At 37.7% G+C, this 18368-nt stretch overlaps 1 long non-coding RNA gene across 1 annotated transcript; it reads right to left on the bottom strand.

Annotated features, from left to right (window-relative positions):
- Positions 1-7359: 7359 nt before the first annotated feature.
- On the bottom strand, positions 7360-13282 carry LOC116230711 (uncharacterized). Its single transcript, XR_004167296.2, has 3 exons — positions 13061-13282; positions 9900-9976; positions 7360-7458 (listed from the first exon to the last, which is right to left on the bottom strand). It is a non-coding gene; the product is annotated as an uncharacterized LOC116230711 (long non-coding RNA).
- Positions 13283-18368: the final 5086 nt, after the last annotated feature.

The following is an 18368-nucleotide window of genomic DNA, read 5'->3' as shown; positions in this document are numbered from 1 at the left end:
GTCATTTGCCAGTGAATTAATTATTTTTATATTAATTATATGTTTTGCCTTACTTATTTTAAGTAAGTTAAGTACTAAGTAAGACTCTAGCAGCAGGTGTTCATGCAAGTGAGTTTTACTGCTTTTGTTATTTTAATAACGCATCCAGAATGTGCAACCAATCATGTTGCGTGACTGAGTGAACATTTTGACACATTTAGAAAAGAAGTCATCTTGCACTGCCATCTGTCCCAAATTTTGCAGGACAATCTTTATTTTGATGCTTATTGCAAGATAAATTTGGAGGATATTAAAGTATGCACTAGTTAATCTGACTAATCTCCCACCTGTGTTAGAATATCAGAAGGCAATTATTACAAATTACTGAAGGATTATCTCTTAGATTTGAAACTGAGGTTTGCAGCTATGTCCTAAATATGCACAAACACAGCAATAAAACTAAACTCTCCCTAGATTCTATTCAAGGATATGATCAAAGGTTTTAAGTAAAAGCCATTTGGTCAGAACATTGAAATGCACTTTTCTTCTCCTCCAATTTTCAAAAAGCTAAATGTACAATTGGAACTTCTGGTTTATTTGGGAGTGTATCTGCAGCAATCCGCTGCATACTTATAACACCAAGCAGGAGTTCAGGAGCAATCATTCAGAGACAATACCACTTATTAAGTAATACCATCACTTCTTACAAGGAGGAATTGTATTCCAGTGTTAACCCAACTTGAATCTAATTGTAACTCGTGAAATCTAAAGAAATCAGAATGCATGACAGTCTGACTGAAGAGAGGCCAAACTACTGGTTTCCATCCCAAGAAACCTCTTTTTGTGTCAGTCAGACTGAGGCATGATTTGATCTCCCATGTCCAATCACTGTAAAATTTACAAATACATTTTAAAAGCAGGTATAGCGTGCTGTGTACTGATGCTTTGAAGCATAAGGATAAGAGACTTTTATAAAATAAGTCCCTCTCAAATGTTGTTTGTTTGGCTAGCTACTCAGTCCAAACTATTCATATATTCAGAATACAAACTTGAAGCAGAAAAAGAGGAGCTTTCTACAACTGTGTAAACATTTATTGACTTGTTGCCCCTCTACTGTGTTTGTTTGGTTATCTTACTCAAATATTTAAAATACCGATTCCCATTCAGTCATTCTTATGCAAAGGTAAATCAGCAAGCGAATGGACCTGATACACTTTATGAGGTTCAAATGGATTCTTCCACTACCTGCAAGGTTCAAAAGGCTTATCTTAAGTGGATTGAAATCCACAAAGAATTTTTTACTCAGGATGCTGGATGACTTCATTTCATGGATACGAAGGTGATAAAAGACAGTAAGAAGTATTGTCCTTCATAAGACTTCAAGTAAATGAGAATTGCAGAAGAATATAAGGTCAAACTACAGAGCAGAACAGAATTAAAAGGAAGTAGAATGAATCCAATAATCCCCTTAAGTAAACTGAGGGGAAAAGTGTATGTATGTATATATATATGTATATATACAGAGACCTTTCACTATGTTGGCCAAGTACTTGACCAGGTATACTTTTCATAATTTCACATAATGCTATCTTGAACTATAACATTTGAGTTTTTCCTTTTTTGTTGTTGTTGTTTGTTTGTTTGTTTGTTTTTTGTTTACTCTTGCTGTTGAAATCACATTCCTGACACATAATTTTGCAATACTGGACTTCGCTTTGACTTTGTCTATTAAATTTAAGAGCCATGCATTATTAAATTCATTTTGCAACTTATATACTTTACAGTTCATGATTAGTCAACCTTCCAACCTTCTTACTGTTGAGATAATTATATTCTTTTTCCTTAGTCTCCTACAAGACATATTTTACAGACTGTGATTCATCCTTGCAAGAGTTTTCTCAACCTTCAGCATTTATCAGTATGCTCTTTAAAATGTAACCTCTAGACTAGAATATGGAATTCACATTATAATCATATTAATACAGTGTGTTTCATTTTTATTTATTTAGGGATCAAATTTGGTCATGGTCTCTAATTGAAATTATCTCAGTTATTGAGATCCCTACTAAGATTTTATATGCTTTGCCTTTGCTGTTTTGAACCACAAGACAGAACAGTAAAAAGAAAACTACAAAGGTTGCTCTGAAAGTAATGCCTCCCCTTTATTTCCATAAAAACTACAGTAGATATAAAGAGCACAATAACACTGATTGAGCAAATTCTCATCTACAAAACCCTACTTTTCGATACAATCACAACCATTAGCTGTATATTTTCAACAGTGGTGAACAAGAGCCTGCCTATCGAGCTCATGACATATCTGTACCTGAGGAGCTGCTGCTGCTGCTGAAATACACTGCCTCCTTGTGCCCACATATGCTGCTCGGTCTTCATAAACATTTAGCAACCATTGATGAATGTCTGCATCAATGGGTGCATTTTTTTTTTCTGTGTGAAGGTATTCAGTGACACGCTTCTGCTACATATACACTTCCGTGCCAGATGCTGTTTTATCATGCTGCCCCATGCTGCCATCGATTGCATAGCAGAAATATGTTGTAGGCCAACATAACGAAATAGGAGGCATTACTTTTGAAGCAGTCCTCCTCCTTGTTTGTTGTGTCCTCCTTCCTGTTGAAGTCCCTCCTTCAGTTATCTCAATTATCTGTGCTTCCCTAACTTTATTGCACAGAAAATAAACTTCATGGGTTGTCATTGATGATACTGAACTGGAAACTCATTCCTGTTCTTGCATGTGCTCTATTTGCATTCATGATCATTTAAAATAAGGTACTTTCTTTGATCTGAAACTAAAACTGAGGAGTCTTTTCATCAATATCTGACACCATCACAATAACATCATTTCTATAGTGTAGAATCACAGAATCACAGAATCACCAAGGTTGGAAAAGACCTTCAAGATCATCCAGTCCAACCATCCACCTATCACCAATAGTACTGACTAAACCATGTCCCTCAACACAAAATCCAAATGTTCCTTGAACACCTCCAGGATTGGTGACTCGACCACCTCCCTGGGCAGCCCATTCCAGTGCTTGACCACTCTTTCAGAAAAGTACTATTTCTTAACGTCCAGCCTAAATCTCCTCTGGCGCAGCTTGAAGCCATTCTCTCTAGTTCTACCACTAGTTATACAAGAGAAGAGGCCGAATCCCAGCTCAGTACAACCTCCCTTCAGGTAGTTATAGAGAGCAATACGGTCTCCTCTGAGCCTCCTCTTCTCCCGACTGAACAATCCCAGCTCCCTCAGCCGCCGCTCATAAAGCCTATGCTCCAGACCCCTCACCAGCTTTGTCGCCCTTCTTTGAACACGCTCCAGGGCCTCAATGTCTTTCTTGCAGCGAGGGGCCCAAAATGACACAGTACTCGAGGTGCAACCTCACCAGAGCCAAGTACAGGGGAACAATCACTTCCCTGTTCCCGTTCCTGATGCAAGCCAAGATGCCATTGGCCTTCTTGGCCACCTGGGCACACTGCTGGCTCATGTTCAACCAAGCATCAGTCAATACCCCCAGGTCCATTTCCTCTATGCAATCTTCCAGCCACTCTGCCCCAAGCCTGTATCATTGCCTGGGGTTGTTGCGGCCAAAGTGCAGGACCTGGCATTTGGCCTTGTTGAAACTCATCCCATTAAGTGTTCTTAATCTTCAAAATATCCTTCAGACATTAGTAACTTAAGCATGAAATTAATGTAATGTTGGTTTTTTTTTGCATTTTTTTTTTTTTTTTTTTTTTTTGGTGTTTTGTTTCTTTGTTTGTTCCATTTTGCGTGGTTAGAAAAATGTAAAAAGCCTTTATGGAGTATTTCTTTGAAATATATTCTGGACATGTGAAATTTGGTTCTACCTTTGAATTTTGCCATCAAGCCACAGCATCTTATCAGCTGCACACTGGTATGGCCTCACCTCGAGCACTACGTGCAGATTTGGACACCACAATATAAAACAATTAGAACATAGGACTACTAGAAAGCATCCAAATGAGGGCTACAGAGATGGTGAAGGGTCTAGAAGATAAGATGTATGAGGAATGACTGAGATCCCTTGGTTTGTTCAGCTCAGACAGAGGAGGCTGAGAAGAAGCCTCTTGGCATCCTACAGCTCCTCATGATGGGAGCAGAGGGGTAGTGCTGATCTCTGCTCTTTGGTGACAGCAACAGGATCCAAGAGGACAGCATGGAACTGCATCAGGGAAGGTGTCAAGTTGGATGTTAGGAAAAGGTTCTTCACTAGAGGGTGGTTGGGCACTGGAACATTCTCCTCAGCGAAATGTGATGACACCAAGCGTACCAGAAGAGTAGCCTTCAAGAAGAGTTTGACAAGACTCTCAGAATTATGGTTTGAATTTTGGGTAGTTCTGTGTGGAACCAGGAGCTGGACTCAGTGATCCTTATGAGAGCCTTCCAACTCAAGATATTCTATGATTCTGTGATACTTATCATGATGATCCAAGACAATCCCTGTGCACAGTCATAGTATACATTCCTGTTGTCATTTAGAACTGCATCTTTGAAGGATGGACCCTTGTATAGCAGTACATACATAAAATGTAAACAGGTTCATTGTATTCTACAGATTACTGGCATTAAAAAAGCTCCTAGAACATGCAAACAGACAGAACACTGTTTTCTTCAATAAATAAGTCTAATTAGTCTGTGCTGTATAATTAACACATTTTTAAAAAACTTGCATGTTTAGGTTTTGATTCAGTTTAATACTTTTGGAGAAATTTCATGTAACATTTGCATGAACGTTGAAATTTCAGTTTGACCTACATATCCATGGAAATCTCAATTTGATCTTGACAAACTTGCTATGATACTTTGATAATTTGCATTGATGTGATAGATTGAGCTAACCAGAGGCTAGTTATCCATCTCTGCTTCAATTCTTTTTTATATTAGATACAAACACGAAGTGCCTTGAAGTCAGACTTCACAGGCTCTGTCTAACCTTTCCAGTTTTAAAGTGCTACTGAGAAGTTATTAATATTAGAAAGAATTATTTATAGTATAACTTAAGGATTACAGAGAAGAATATGCCTAATACCATACAAGAAAATGAGAAAAAAACAGCCTAATAGTACACATGTACATCTTTGACTCCACTTGAACTTCACAGGAAGAATAGAAATACCATTAAATGAAAGCAAAGAGAAATGAAATGCAGCCCCTAAATACCTAATGCTAATTCCACAGCTCACATTCATTCATAAGCCAGCTCTCTTCAGCAACTTAGATTTCACCTGCAGCCACAATGTTAAGGATCTCAGTGTTCAAAGCCAAACATAATAGCTCTGCAGGTAACTCCTTTGACAATTTGTGGTCTGCAAGACACTTCTTGCAAACCGATGAACTTCAAAAGAACAGTATACCTCTAAGTTTCAAAAGGCAAGTAAGATTTTTGCAAAAAATCATTCTTGGAAGTTGTTAGAAAATCTTCCACTTTTGGACTACAAAAAGAGACAATTAGGAGATCAGAAGTATTGAAATTATTTTTCTCTGCAACATAAAGATAGTCTCGGTAGTAGGTGGTGATATCCATTTCTAAATGCCTCTCTTACTGTATTATATCATTCAAGCTTTTCCTGGCCAAAAGAATTGTGTTTCTTTTGCTTCCCAAAGTACAGCTTTAGCATGAATGTGGGGAGTACTTTCTACCTAATTTACTGTACTGCAATCTTTTGAGAACACATTTTTGATACCCCTCAGACTAGCAAGGGCATTGATTCAATTTCTTAAATTCTTTTGCTGAATGTTTGAGGAAAAAGAGCAATTACATAGTGACCGGGCAATTTTGGAAGCGTTAATGTCTCTCACAGTGATTTGCACAGGAAGCCACTTAGAGAATGTAGGTGTCAAATCCTGGTGTATGAGGGCACTGTAAAATTCTTCCTGTCAGCTGAGGTATCTATTCATCAGCATGATGTTAGCCCATCCCAAGAGCTGGGCAATTCTTTTTCAAATAGATTCCCAGTAATGTCCTTTACTTTTTATTTAAAAGAGTTAAAGACATTTACAGACAAACATCAGTGAAACTAACTTTAGCATCATACTTCTGGCAGAGATCATCATTCTTTGAAACTAAATCAGTGGAAAAAGAGTTTGCATACATGTTAGCCACTTAATATAACGCAACAGACTAGATTAAATAAACAGAGAATAGGAGTTTAAACTAACCTGCAGGAGAAAAGGAATATTTTTTCAGCAAAACTGACTGTCAGGATGGTCATCACCAGCTGAACAAGAGCAAACAATTAGAGATGGTGGGGTAACGTGGAAGCTGCAACTGTTTATTATACAAAAGAAAAGCAGAATCCTAATGGAGCATACAACAAGCTCAGGCAATGCAAGGTAGTTCATTACCCCACAGAAATTTGGTGGCATTTGTTTTTGTGCACACAGCTAATCCTCTAGAGTTCTACCTGTTTTTAGGCAATTAGGTACAAGCCGTTTGGCTCTAGGAAGACCAGGCACACAACCAGAGGCACACTGGGAACAGGAGAAGTACCTCATGGTGTTTACTGTACAGTCAGCCACTTCTGAATAACAACTTTACAGGAGTATGACCTCTTCAGAAATACTACTTTAGTCAATGAGCCATTTAAAAAACAAATTATCTTAATTTCAGAAAAGAAAAGACGTAAGATCAGTTGGTTTAAGAAAAGTCTGAACAAATAACTGACATAAATAAACAGATGAAGGCCACTGAATGGGTTAAATTTGTTATGTCCAAGCTGCTGCCAAGTCTTCAGCTAAGAACAGGAAGTTTATTGGCAATTTTCTGAAAGAGGAGGAATTCAGTGATAAAATGTGAGCCATTTGTCTTCCTGGCCATTAAAGGAAATTCACTTTAAGGATGTTTCTGGAGTGGCTGCTGCTGCTGTGCCCATTATAATTTATCAGTGTGTCTGCTGGTAGTATTATCATCAGTAGAGGCTCAGGTGGACTTCCATTAGTGCTATCAAAGTCCTTATTGCCAAAATATTCCACTGACCTAGGCAGGATCTATTACAGCATTTAAAGTCTCATTTGCCAGGATGTTTTGGGTTTTTTTTTTTTTTTGCTAATTATTTACAGTTAGTTTGTAATGATGCATTATCTAGGGAAAAGTAGCAACAACAAACATTTAATAAATAATAGTGTGTCAGCCATCATCTTTATTTATTTATAGGTCACATCTTTCTCACCTTTCATCTTCTTCTGTGACATTTAGAATGTAAAATCTCTGGAGAAGGTCCTGTCTTTCACAGGAGTCTTTGAACTTTGTCACAGTACACACATTTAAAATTAATACAGCTATACACAAATGAAACTAAGCACACTTATTTAACCATATTTTATTTTATTTTTATGGCTCTGTTGCTTTGATTTACAGCTGTATTAAATCCATGTGAAGTAATGGAAAGTCAAGCTTGTGTAGTCTGTTTGGCTTCTAAGTCACATACATGTTTGACAGCCTAGAAAGAGGAGGAAGGGATGTAAAATTGACAATCTAAAAAGTACCCAAATTCTGTATTAAATGACAACACATATGGTGTGCTCTACACAACTATAAAAAAGATGCATTATATTATCCTGTTAAAAATGATGACTTGTGTGAAAATGTCATCTGTAATAACAGGCTTAATTTGTAATCACCTGTCCTTTGTGATCTCATATTATTAATACAATTATGATATTAATTGATATTTTATTTGTATCAACAATTACAGATATTGAAGTTACATCCCATAAGGCTTATTCCAATCACACAAAAAAAGACAGTATCTACCCTGAAATTCTTATTTCACGTATTTACTATGAGATATCACTGCTGGGTACAGCAAGCAGAAAGAAAGTTGCATAGGATTATGGTATAAGCACTTCTATAGGTTAGTAAGCAACTATCACAACTATTGCCTACAAGATTATGTTTTTGCAAGTGTGATTTATGGCTCTCTTTTTTCCTTCCTCCCAACTTATCTTTGATCGTTTTAGCATTTGTTTTTTCCTACTTAGTCCTTTAATGCGGTTGACAAGGTTAGTGAAAACAATCCACTGTGATCAAATGCAGTTATTGCCTTTTGATAGCCCTTGATCACTCACTGAACTTACAAGACAGTTAGGTAAAGTTGCTTGGTTTATATCACTTTTTGACGGATTCACTAAAGACTTTATAGCCCACCTCTGAAAGCACACTCATCAAGTCCAAAGATGGAAAAAATTGCAGTTTACCTCTGCAGCTAAATCAGTTAAGCTGTCAAGATAGGAAAGATAGGCTATATTCTGTTAAAAGTTAACTAAGTGTGAATACAATTTTCCTACACATTTTGAATAATATATTGTTCAATATTTTAAACACACTTTGTCTCCTGTTTTTTCGATTGCTATTTTTTAGGATGATGTACTGTATCTGGCTGGAATAGAGTTGACTTTCCCCACAGCAGTCCATACCATCCTGTGCTTTGCACTTGTAACTAGAACAGCATTGATATTGCAACCATGTTTTGTCTACTGCTGAGCAATTACCAGCACAGACAGCTTCAAGAATCTCTCCACTCCACTCCTCCAGATATAGTAGGCTGAGGATGAGCAAGAGATGGGGAAAGGACAACTGATCCCAACTGATCAAAGGGATATTCCATACCTTATGGTAACATGCTCAGTAATAAAACCTGATATAAGAACGGGAGAAGTGTAGATTCTTACTGTGAAAACACTGATCCCCCTGAGCAACTGCTATATGCATTGAAGCCCTGCTTAAGCATCTGAATGTCACTTTTTGATGTAAGAAACAATGTAATAATAATTTTTCTCCTGTTTTGTTGTTGTGGTTTTGTTTTGTTTATGTTTCATTAAATTACTCCTATTTCAAACCTGAAAGTTTTTTGTTTTGTATTGTTTCGTTCATCGTATTTTTCCCCCTGTACTGTTGAAGAGAGAGTGAGAGAGCAGCACGTCAAAGGTAAGCTGCCTATTGGTTGTTTAAGCACTACAGATGATAAATTACATAAACAATGTATTGAATTTATATTCTTTGAAATGTAAAATAACAGATAGCATTGGCAGTGTTAGTTTTGTGTCTCTACATAGGTTGACATTTGAAATTTGAGAGATGAGAGTGCACACAGTAATACCATGCTAAAACTTCATCTTAGTAATGAATATTACTGATAAGACATTTCAGAGGACTTCCAAGGAAGTTGTGGCTTAGCTCTCGATAGACAACACTGTTATTCCCACTTAACATGCAGAGTGAAGTCTGCATAGCTGAGTTTTAGATAGCCATGGACTGATAGATATATAGACAAATAAATAAATCATGGTGAAGTCGTGGTGAAGGTTACATGATTTGAGGTGTGACTTGGTAAGGTCATACAAAATCCAAATGAACATATGTTCACTTGCAAGTTTGGATTGGAGGAAACAACTTCTCAAATTGCAGCACTTGAACAAAGTTATCAGCTGTATGTGCACAAGACGGTTCCTAAGAACTCTAGATTGCAAGTTCTGATTGTTTAAGAATCTACTGCATACAACTGTCTACCCTGCTCCTGTGGGCTACTATCACAGGGGAAAAATGTCAACAGGATGAGTAGCATGTCTGTACCTCAGTTTTCTGTTTACCATTTCTGTGTCGAGACTGGCATTCACTATTATTAGTGTCAAGTTTTATGATAAAATGTTACTTTTATACAATAGGCTGTGTGTGAATGAGGCAAACAGCTCTCGATTATGAATTCCTTTGGACTTATCTGAATTAACAATGCGGTGATTACATTATTGCTGTAGACACATTTTAAATCTTTTGGAATCAAGTCTTTGCCTGTCACAAATACAACCTGTGACAGTCCGACAACATAAAGGAATTGAATCATATTTTTAATGCAGAAATATTTTGGTACAAGCAATCACTGACCTTCTGTCAGCTCCAGATTTCATGAAGGGGTGTTGGAGGTGGAAGGGACTTGAACAGTAGGCAGTGAGTGACTCTACCTGAAAGAGCAGATACTTGGACAAGTCTGTCTGTCTGTAGAGACAGTGCAAGCCCTTAGGCTCTACTAGAAGCCAGCTAGTTCCAGCTAGGATCAAAAATCCAATTTATATGTTGAGTAATGCGAATGGAATGGATGTGCCATGTATGTCTACTATTTGTTTCGAGAGTGTAATTTCAGCCATAGGTAACTTTTCTTTTTAAGACACAGACAAGAAAACCAAAGACAATAACAGATTTGCTGTTTTGCCACAAACTTTGTATTTATTTATATATTTATTTATTTATTAAATGGCTTGTTCTTTTTAATTTCACTTGTCCCAGCTGAGAACTCAGATTTATGAGGGCTGCTCTGAAAGGAATGCCTCCTATTTTATTACGTTGACTCACAGTGTCAGAGGTGGGTGCTTATGGTATGACTTCCTACCAGTATTCTGTTACATTTTTTTGCTTTGCAATGGATGGCAGCAGAGAGAGAATCTGACAAAATGACATCTGACATAGAAGAGTGGATCAAGAAGGTGGTGAAGAATTGAATTCCTTCATACATTAAAAATTGCACCCACTGATATTCATTGATGTCTGCTGGATGTGTTTGGAGATCAAACAGTGGATGTGAACATGGTGAGGTGGCAGGTGGTGCATTTCAGCAGTGGCAACAGCATCAGTGGGTCACTTCCATTGGTGCAGATTTTTACTAGTGCAGCATGCAGGCTGTTGGTTATCGCTGTTGAAAATGCACAGGTAATGATGATGGCTGTTTTGAAAAATATTGTTTTGTAGATGAGAATTTGCTCTGTCAAACAGCGTCATTGTGCTCTTTATATCTGTTGCATTTTCAGTTGAAGTAAATATGAGGCATTGCTTTCGGAGCAACCTACATATAAACAAAGTTATTAAAATAATCTTATTTGAACCAGTTTTATATTTCCCAGAAGATGACTAACTTAATAACATACAGAACGCAATAAATGTGAGTCAATTGACCTAAAAACATTTGAACTTCCAGAAAATACACAATTTTTTTGACATGTTATACTTTTTTCTGTATATGGACAATAAAGAAAACGAAAAATATATCTCTCAGTATACAAAAAAGAATTTCCAATCTATTAGAATCCTATGGATATTTATTTTTAATAAATAAAGTTTTGACATTTAATTTATTGTGACTTAGTCAAATATTTGGTAGAAGGTAATTGAGGGCAATTAATTATCAAAGAATGAAGAATGCTGTTGCTGCCTTAAATAAAATTATGTACAGATATTTATTAAACTGACATTTTGGAAAAACCTTGTCAGTATTAAAGCCAATACCAAACTGTAGTTAGTGCAAGTGGGCATTTTACCTAGTACCGAAAAGAAGAAAAAGATTATTTTCTCTCTATCTATCTCATGTGGGCCATACATTCCTGGGTAGTAATTATTTTGTATAATAATTATTTCCATTCAATAATTATTTCCATTCAAAATACTTGAGATTTAGATAATATTTGCAAAGCATGGTATATGCTTAATGACATTATAGTCCCCCTCTCCTATGACCTAACAAGCTAGTGAATAGTGCGAAGATTCCCGTTGACTTTAGCACACTATACATTGTTCCATTGATTGGACTGGAATGTTTGATCATTTAACAATGCATGCTTTGGACTGCATATCCAACATGCAGCAAGGAAGAAAGCTTTCTTCCTCCCAGATAATGAATAATAATACTTCAAATATTGTCACTTCTTTTGTTGTGTCTGTCAAAAAAAAAAAAAAAAAAAAAAAAGAATATACAAATGATTTTCTGTAATACAATGTCATTCATTCTGGATAAAATAAATTATTCACCATCAGACATACTGTTGTGCCCTTTGAAAGATTCTTCTGGTATGGAGAACACTTTATAAAAATAAAAAACAATAATTATTAATTAATATTCATTGTAGAGATTCTGTGACAATGAAACTAAATATGTCCCAAATCTGAAGGTTGGATAAAGTGAACTCTGGGATGCTCACCTAGTCACTCTTAGATGATTCAATAATTATTACTCCTGTAATGCAAATTTCATTTTTACTTTTCAGTTGTACTCTTTATCAAAATTTTCCAAAAGCTCCAACAAAGTATAATGTCAAAACAGCTTTGTTTGTTTGTTTGTTTTGTTTGTTTGTTTGCTTTTAAACCATTGTCTGTTATCTCTGGTAATTAGCAATCAAGGTTGAAATTGAACAAATTTATAGAGAAATATTTATGACTTAAGTAACGAAAATTAATGGAAAGAAGTTCATCCACACCATCACAGGAAAAGCCCCTCCCTACCTACCAACTCACCTTCCCAGGATCCCTTACATGATAGATTTGAGGCTTTGGAATGTGAAGGATGGGTAAATGAGGAAGCAATGGAAGGAGCACCCAGGACATTGCCTAAGGCAAGGCAATTGACTCCACACCTCGAGATTACTTCCATCAAGAAGGAAAGAAGGGTAATTGTTGACTTTCTTCTGAAGGGAATGGAGGACCCCATATGTTGGCCTGACCTCACCCGAAGGGAAGTGTATTATCTCCCTGGGGCCCAGATCAGGGATATTGCCAGAAAGCTTCCTTGTCTGGTTTGTCCCTCTGATAACTATCACTTGCTGACAGTTTAGGCTGGCAGTGATTAAGTTGCTGAGAGAAGCCTGAGGGCTATCAAAAGGGACTTCAGGGCATTGGTCCAGAGGGGAAGAAGACCAGCATGGCTGAACAGGAAAATCTTTCTGAGACTCCAGGAGAAAAAGAGTGTTTACCTCCTTTGGAAAAGGGCACAGAAAAATCGGGGAGAGTACAAGGAATTTGCTAGCATATACAGGGAGAAAACTGGGGAGGTAAAAAACTAGCATGAGCTTTAGCTGGCTCCATCCTTTACTGAATGTGGTGGGGAACATGAACACTGAGGTTAAGGAAAAGACTGAGGTTCTCAGTGCCTTCTTTACATCTGTATTTAATACTTAGGACAGTTATCCTTGGAATACTCAGCCTCCTGACCTGGAAGTCTGGGATGGGGAATGGAACAAACCTCCATTATTCAGGTGGAAACAGTTAGAGACCTACTACTCTACCTGGACTATCAGAAGTCCATGGGGACAGATAGGATCCACCAGAGGGTGCTGAAGGATCTGGCGGACATGATTGCCAAGCCGCTTTCCACTGCCTATCAGCATTCCTGGTCAACCAGAGAGGTCCTAGATGATTGAAGACTTGCTAATGTGACAATCAACTATAAGAAGGGTAATAAGGAGGATCCAGGGATCTACAGGCCTGTCAGCCTGACCTTGGTGACAGGAAAGATGATGTAACAGATCATCATGAATGAGATAACAAGGCATGTATGGAACAACAAAGGATCAGGCCCAGCCAGCATGGGCTCATGAAAGGCAGGTCCTGCTTGACCAGTCTCATCACCTTCTATGACTGGGTGACCCACTTTGTTATTGAGGAAAAGGCTATTGACATAATCAACCTAGACTTCAGCAAAATCTTTGACACTCTATCCCACAATATTCTTCTGGGGAAGTTGGCAGCCTGTGGCTTGGACAGGTACTCTTTGCAGGGTAAAGAACTGGCTGAAGGGCTTGGTCCAGAGAGTGGTCATGAGCAGAGCTAAATCCAGCTGGTGATTGATCACAAGTGCTGTTCCCCAGGGGTGGTACTGGGGCCTGTCTTGTATAATATCTTTACTAATATCAATCCCCTGGACAAGGGGATTGAGGGCACTCTCAGTAAGTTTTCAGATTGCACCAAGCTGAGAGGAAGTGTCATTCTACCTGAGGGTAGGAAGGCCCTTCAGAACAATCTGGACAGGCTGGATCACTGGGTTGAGGCCAATGGGATGAAGGTCCTGCTTGTTGGGTCCTGCTCTTTGGCCACAACAACCCAAGGCAATGCTATAGTCCTGGAACAGTGGCTGAAAGACTCTGTGGAAGAAATGGACTTGGGGGTGTTGGTCTGAACATGGTTGATCTTGGCTGAACATGAGCCAGCAGTGTGCTCAGGCAGCCAAGAAGGCCAGTGGCATCCTGACTTGCATCAGAAATAGTGCTGCCAGCAGGAGAGCAGGGAAGAGATTGGTCCCGGTATTCAGCTCAGGTGAGGCCACACCTCAAGTACTGTATTCAGCCTTGGGCCCCTCACTGCAAGAAAGACATTAAAGCCTTTGGGAGTTTACAGAGAAGGGCAACAAAGCTGGTGAGGAGTCTGGAGCATAAGTCCTGTGAGGAGCAGCTAAAGAAACTGGGTTTAGTCTGCAGAAGACAAGGCTCAGGGGAGACCTTATCACTCTCTACAACTATGTGAAAGGAGGTGGTGATGAGCAGACAGTGTGTCTCTTCTCTGAGGTAAGCAATGATAGGAATAGAGAGAATGGCCTCAAGTTGTACCTGGGGAGGTTAACATCAGCTATTAGAAAGAATTTCTTCTCTGGAAGAGTGGTCGTGCTGGAACAGATTGTATAGGGAAGCAGTGGAGTCACTGTCCCTGGAGCTGTTTAAGGAAAGCATAGATACAGTATTTAGGGACATGGTTTAGTGGGCAGTATACATTGTAGATGGGTGACTGGGCTAGATTATCTTAGAAATCTTTTCCAACCTTAATGATTCTATGATTCCACTGATTTGGAATGACCTTTTTAGATGAATAGATACGGAGAATTTAAATCTCTGTAGTATCCTTGGCATTCTGTATGAAAGAACAGTGCATGTCACTGAAACACCGAGAAAAATATGTAATTCCAGTTCTTGAGTCTGCTTGTTATTAGAGCGTTGTAGTATATTTCCCCTAAAATTAAAAAGTAATTGTATTGTTCACACATGATCATCAAACACCATGTGTAGATATTTAATTGTGTGTACATGTAAAAATATTTGCAGTGCATTAAAATAAAATCCTCAGAAATATTTTAATCTATAATCTTCACTTAGAAGCTTTCAAAATTTGTTTGACTACTGGTGAAACAATCTCATTTGCTCCAATACTGTCCTATTACATAGAGTATACAGGACACTGTTACTGATTAGTATGTGCAGAGATTAAGTCAAACAAAAGACAGTTTCCACTCTCTGTTCATGGAATCATAGAACTGTTTGAGTTGGAAGGGACCCTTATAGGCCACTTAGTCAAACGCCCCTGCAATGAACAGGAATCCTAGATCAGGTTACTCAGTGTCCCACCCAGCCTGACCTTGAATGTCTCCAGGGATGAGGTGTCCACCACTTCTCTGGGCAGCCTGTTCCAGTGCTGTACTACTCTTGTCCCTGTTCTTTGGCAGCGATATAAGAAAATAAAATATTTACTTTTCTGTTAGTCAAATGGATTAGAGAATGGTCACAGCATATTTCAGATTCTCAGATCAGAAATATCAACCTAAACTTGATAGGTACACGGAAACAGCTTTGTGAAGTCAAGTGGCTTATTTGAAGTTCATGCTTCCATTATAAATACTAACTTTGTGAGCTATTGCATTTATTTGATTATCAAACATGTTCTTCTCTACTTAGATTATAAACCAGCTCTTCAGGGCAAAAGCTTGCTTCTTAGCCATATTTGTTCAGCACAAGTGTGCTTGGTTTTGCCTACCCTTCCAACTAATAAATAGAACATTGTGAAAGGTAAAGGAAAACATTAGTTGGGACAAAATTGAATGTAATTGCATTACACTATCAGAAGGAACTCTCAAATCAAAAATAAGGTCAACATGCTAGGTATTGTACAAGAACAAACAAATTCTGTTATTGAATTGGACAAGTAAGATGAACAGATATTGGTGTATATCATACACACATTCTGAATGTATCTTACATGTCAGTAATACTATGGACATGTTCCCTGTAATTACTGTCAAGTGCCTTATGAAGACAGTATCTGATATTTTAGTAATATTAAGATGGAAACTTTAAAACTTTTACTTTGTATTTTTAAATTTTTTTGTGTGACATAATCTTCAAGAATTAAAAGCAGTTATGCTCATTAAAGATACATAAAAGTATGTGTGGATATAAACTCACAATCACACATAAAGTTGTTTTAATTTTGAATGTATCATAACGTAGCTATTCTGAATCATTTCTTACGGTGTTGTGTCTCTGTCACTTTGGTTACTCAAGGTTCAAAGTTAAGTAATGACTGTGGAGAACCAACGAGACAAAAATCCAGTTAATGTTGGTTGGTAGAAAAAAGAAATTGTTTAGAAGGTATGCTAAGAATTCAGCCCTTGGAAGAAGATATGTGTTTGACTGATAAGTTTGTATTTTTCAGACACGCACATGCACACACACATACAAAAGGCTGTAGGAAGGAAAATACTTTTCTTTCAGTTTTATGTATCTTTTCTTCTGAATACTAACTTTGCAGACTTTTGACTTTAATTCTGAAATTAGACTATGACAATGAATGCATCTTACAGCTAGGGAATTTCAGGTGGTCTAAAATGTGCTATCCTAATTGTATAATAATACATTCTTTCTTAAGAACATTAATTATTAATTAATTATTATTATTACTTTTTTTTTTTTTTTTTTTTTTTTTTTTTTTTTTTTTTTAATGGTTGCATTTGAGTTGGGTGCAAGAGCAACCTGATTTTGGAAACTTTGAGAAAGATTTTGGAAAGTTTGGGAAAGATTTTAAAATCTCTTTCTAACTTCATAAATCTTCAAAATGTACTATGAATTCCCATAAGCTTTGGAATGTATCCAAATATTTTTCTCCTCAAGCCCTGCCCAGAAACAATAACTGTGTGCAATTTTTGGACCAATCTCTCTGCAAATTACTGACTAGGAAAATGTTATTAGTTGGACATACTCTATTCTTATTTAGCAGATTTCAAGTCATGTAATCAGCACTAGCTGTTAAAAAAACTTGGCAATTAGTTTCTGAAACTTATCTTCCTGATGTTTCCATGAAGATATGCTAATAGAAATACAGGCTAGAAACAGAAATGAGAAGACACCATGAGGAAAAATTAGAACTGAAAGCATTGTTAAAGTCTCTAAAAGCCTCTAAAAATATCGCATTTCTATAGTTTTTGCATTGCATTGTGTTTGTTACAGCAAAAGTAACAGTCAGACATGATCTTCTTCCAGCAGGGTACTTGGCAAACTCTGGACAAGGATCATGTATGTGGAAACTGTAGCAGCAGAAAGGAATTTCTTATAGAGTACTCCTTCACAGAATGTCTCACTCCAATTAAAGGAGTGAGATGAGTTTCTTTTGTTATATGTGTACAAAATAACAAGATTAAGACACAGTGGGTCAAATGTTAGCCTGACCAGTTTATTACAAATTGCTAAGGGAGATGGGGAAGGAAAGACAGGTGATAGAAAAGAGATAGGAAATAAAAGCAAGGAGTCTTTATAGAAAGCAAGACATCTAGTCACCACCGTGATTCCAGGATTGCTTGTAGGATTTTCATTGATCTTAGGAACTCACCACAGGGGATGGGAGAAAGCTAGGAAGCTTAGCAGCAAGCAGGCTCTGGGGGGTTCTTTCATAAGAGTTTTTCTTTTTTCAGGGGTTTCCTCCATCAAAAGTTTCTTTTCTTTGGGAGTTCTTCTCCTCCAAACTACTTAGTTTTGTGGGGACCTTTTATCCCCCACTTCTCAGTTTCTTTTTTTCTTCTCCTTTTCATTCTGTTAGTGTGACACACCTGGCCCAACAGGGAAGCCAGCAAAGAGTGGTGCCTTTGGTGCCATGTGCAAGCTCCTTCAAGCCGTCCCCCAAAGAAGACTGCTTGTCCTGCATCTTTTATCTTTACAGTCATGAGTAGAAGTATTGTGGCACAGTGACACCCACCACTCACCCCCCTAGATAATTCACATTTGTCAGTTAGAGTCTTATCACAAAAAAAAAGGACTCTCAAAGTGAGTTTTCAGCCAAGCTGAGCTGAGTTCAGAAAACACAGAATCACAGAATTGCAGGGATTGGAAGGAACTTCTAGAGATCACTGAGTCCAACCTCCCTGCGAAACAGGCCGCCTACAACAGGATGCACAGGTAGGTGTTCAGATAGGTCTTGAATATCACCAGTGTAGGACACCCCACAGCCTCTCTGGGCAGCCTGTTCCAGTGCTCCGTCACTTTCACTGCAAAGAAGTTTCTTCACATATTGATGTGGAACTTCCTATGCTCCAGTTTATGGCTGTTTCCCGTTGGCTTGTCCCCACAGATCGCTGAAAAGAGGTTGGCCATGTCTCTTTGATTCCCACACTTAAGATATTTATAAACATTAATAAGATCCCTTTCTTTGGACATTGTAGACAACTAGAATCCACTGCACAGAATAGAAGCCCATAAAGACTTAGCTTAAAATCCAAATGCTGATTTGACATAACATTAGATTTCATGTGAAAAATTTGTCTGGAATTTTGAACAAAAAATC

Source organism: Phasianus colchicus, chromosome 1 (assembly GCF_987193195.1).
Source record: "Phasianus colchicus chromosome 1, bPhaCol1.hap1.1, whole genome shotgun sequence".
Taxonomy (NCBI): Eukaryota; Metazoa; Chordata; class Aves; order Galliformes; family Phasianidae; genus Phasianus; species Phasianus colchicus.
The sequence above is the reverse complement of the archived record's forward strand: the minus strand, read 5'-3'. Positions and strand labels throughout refer to the sequence as shown.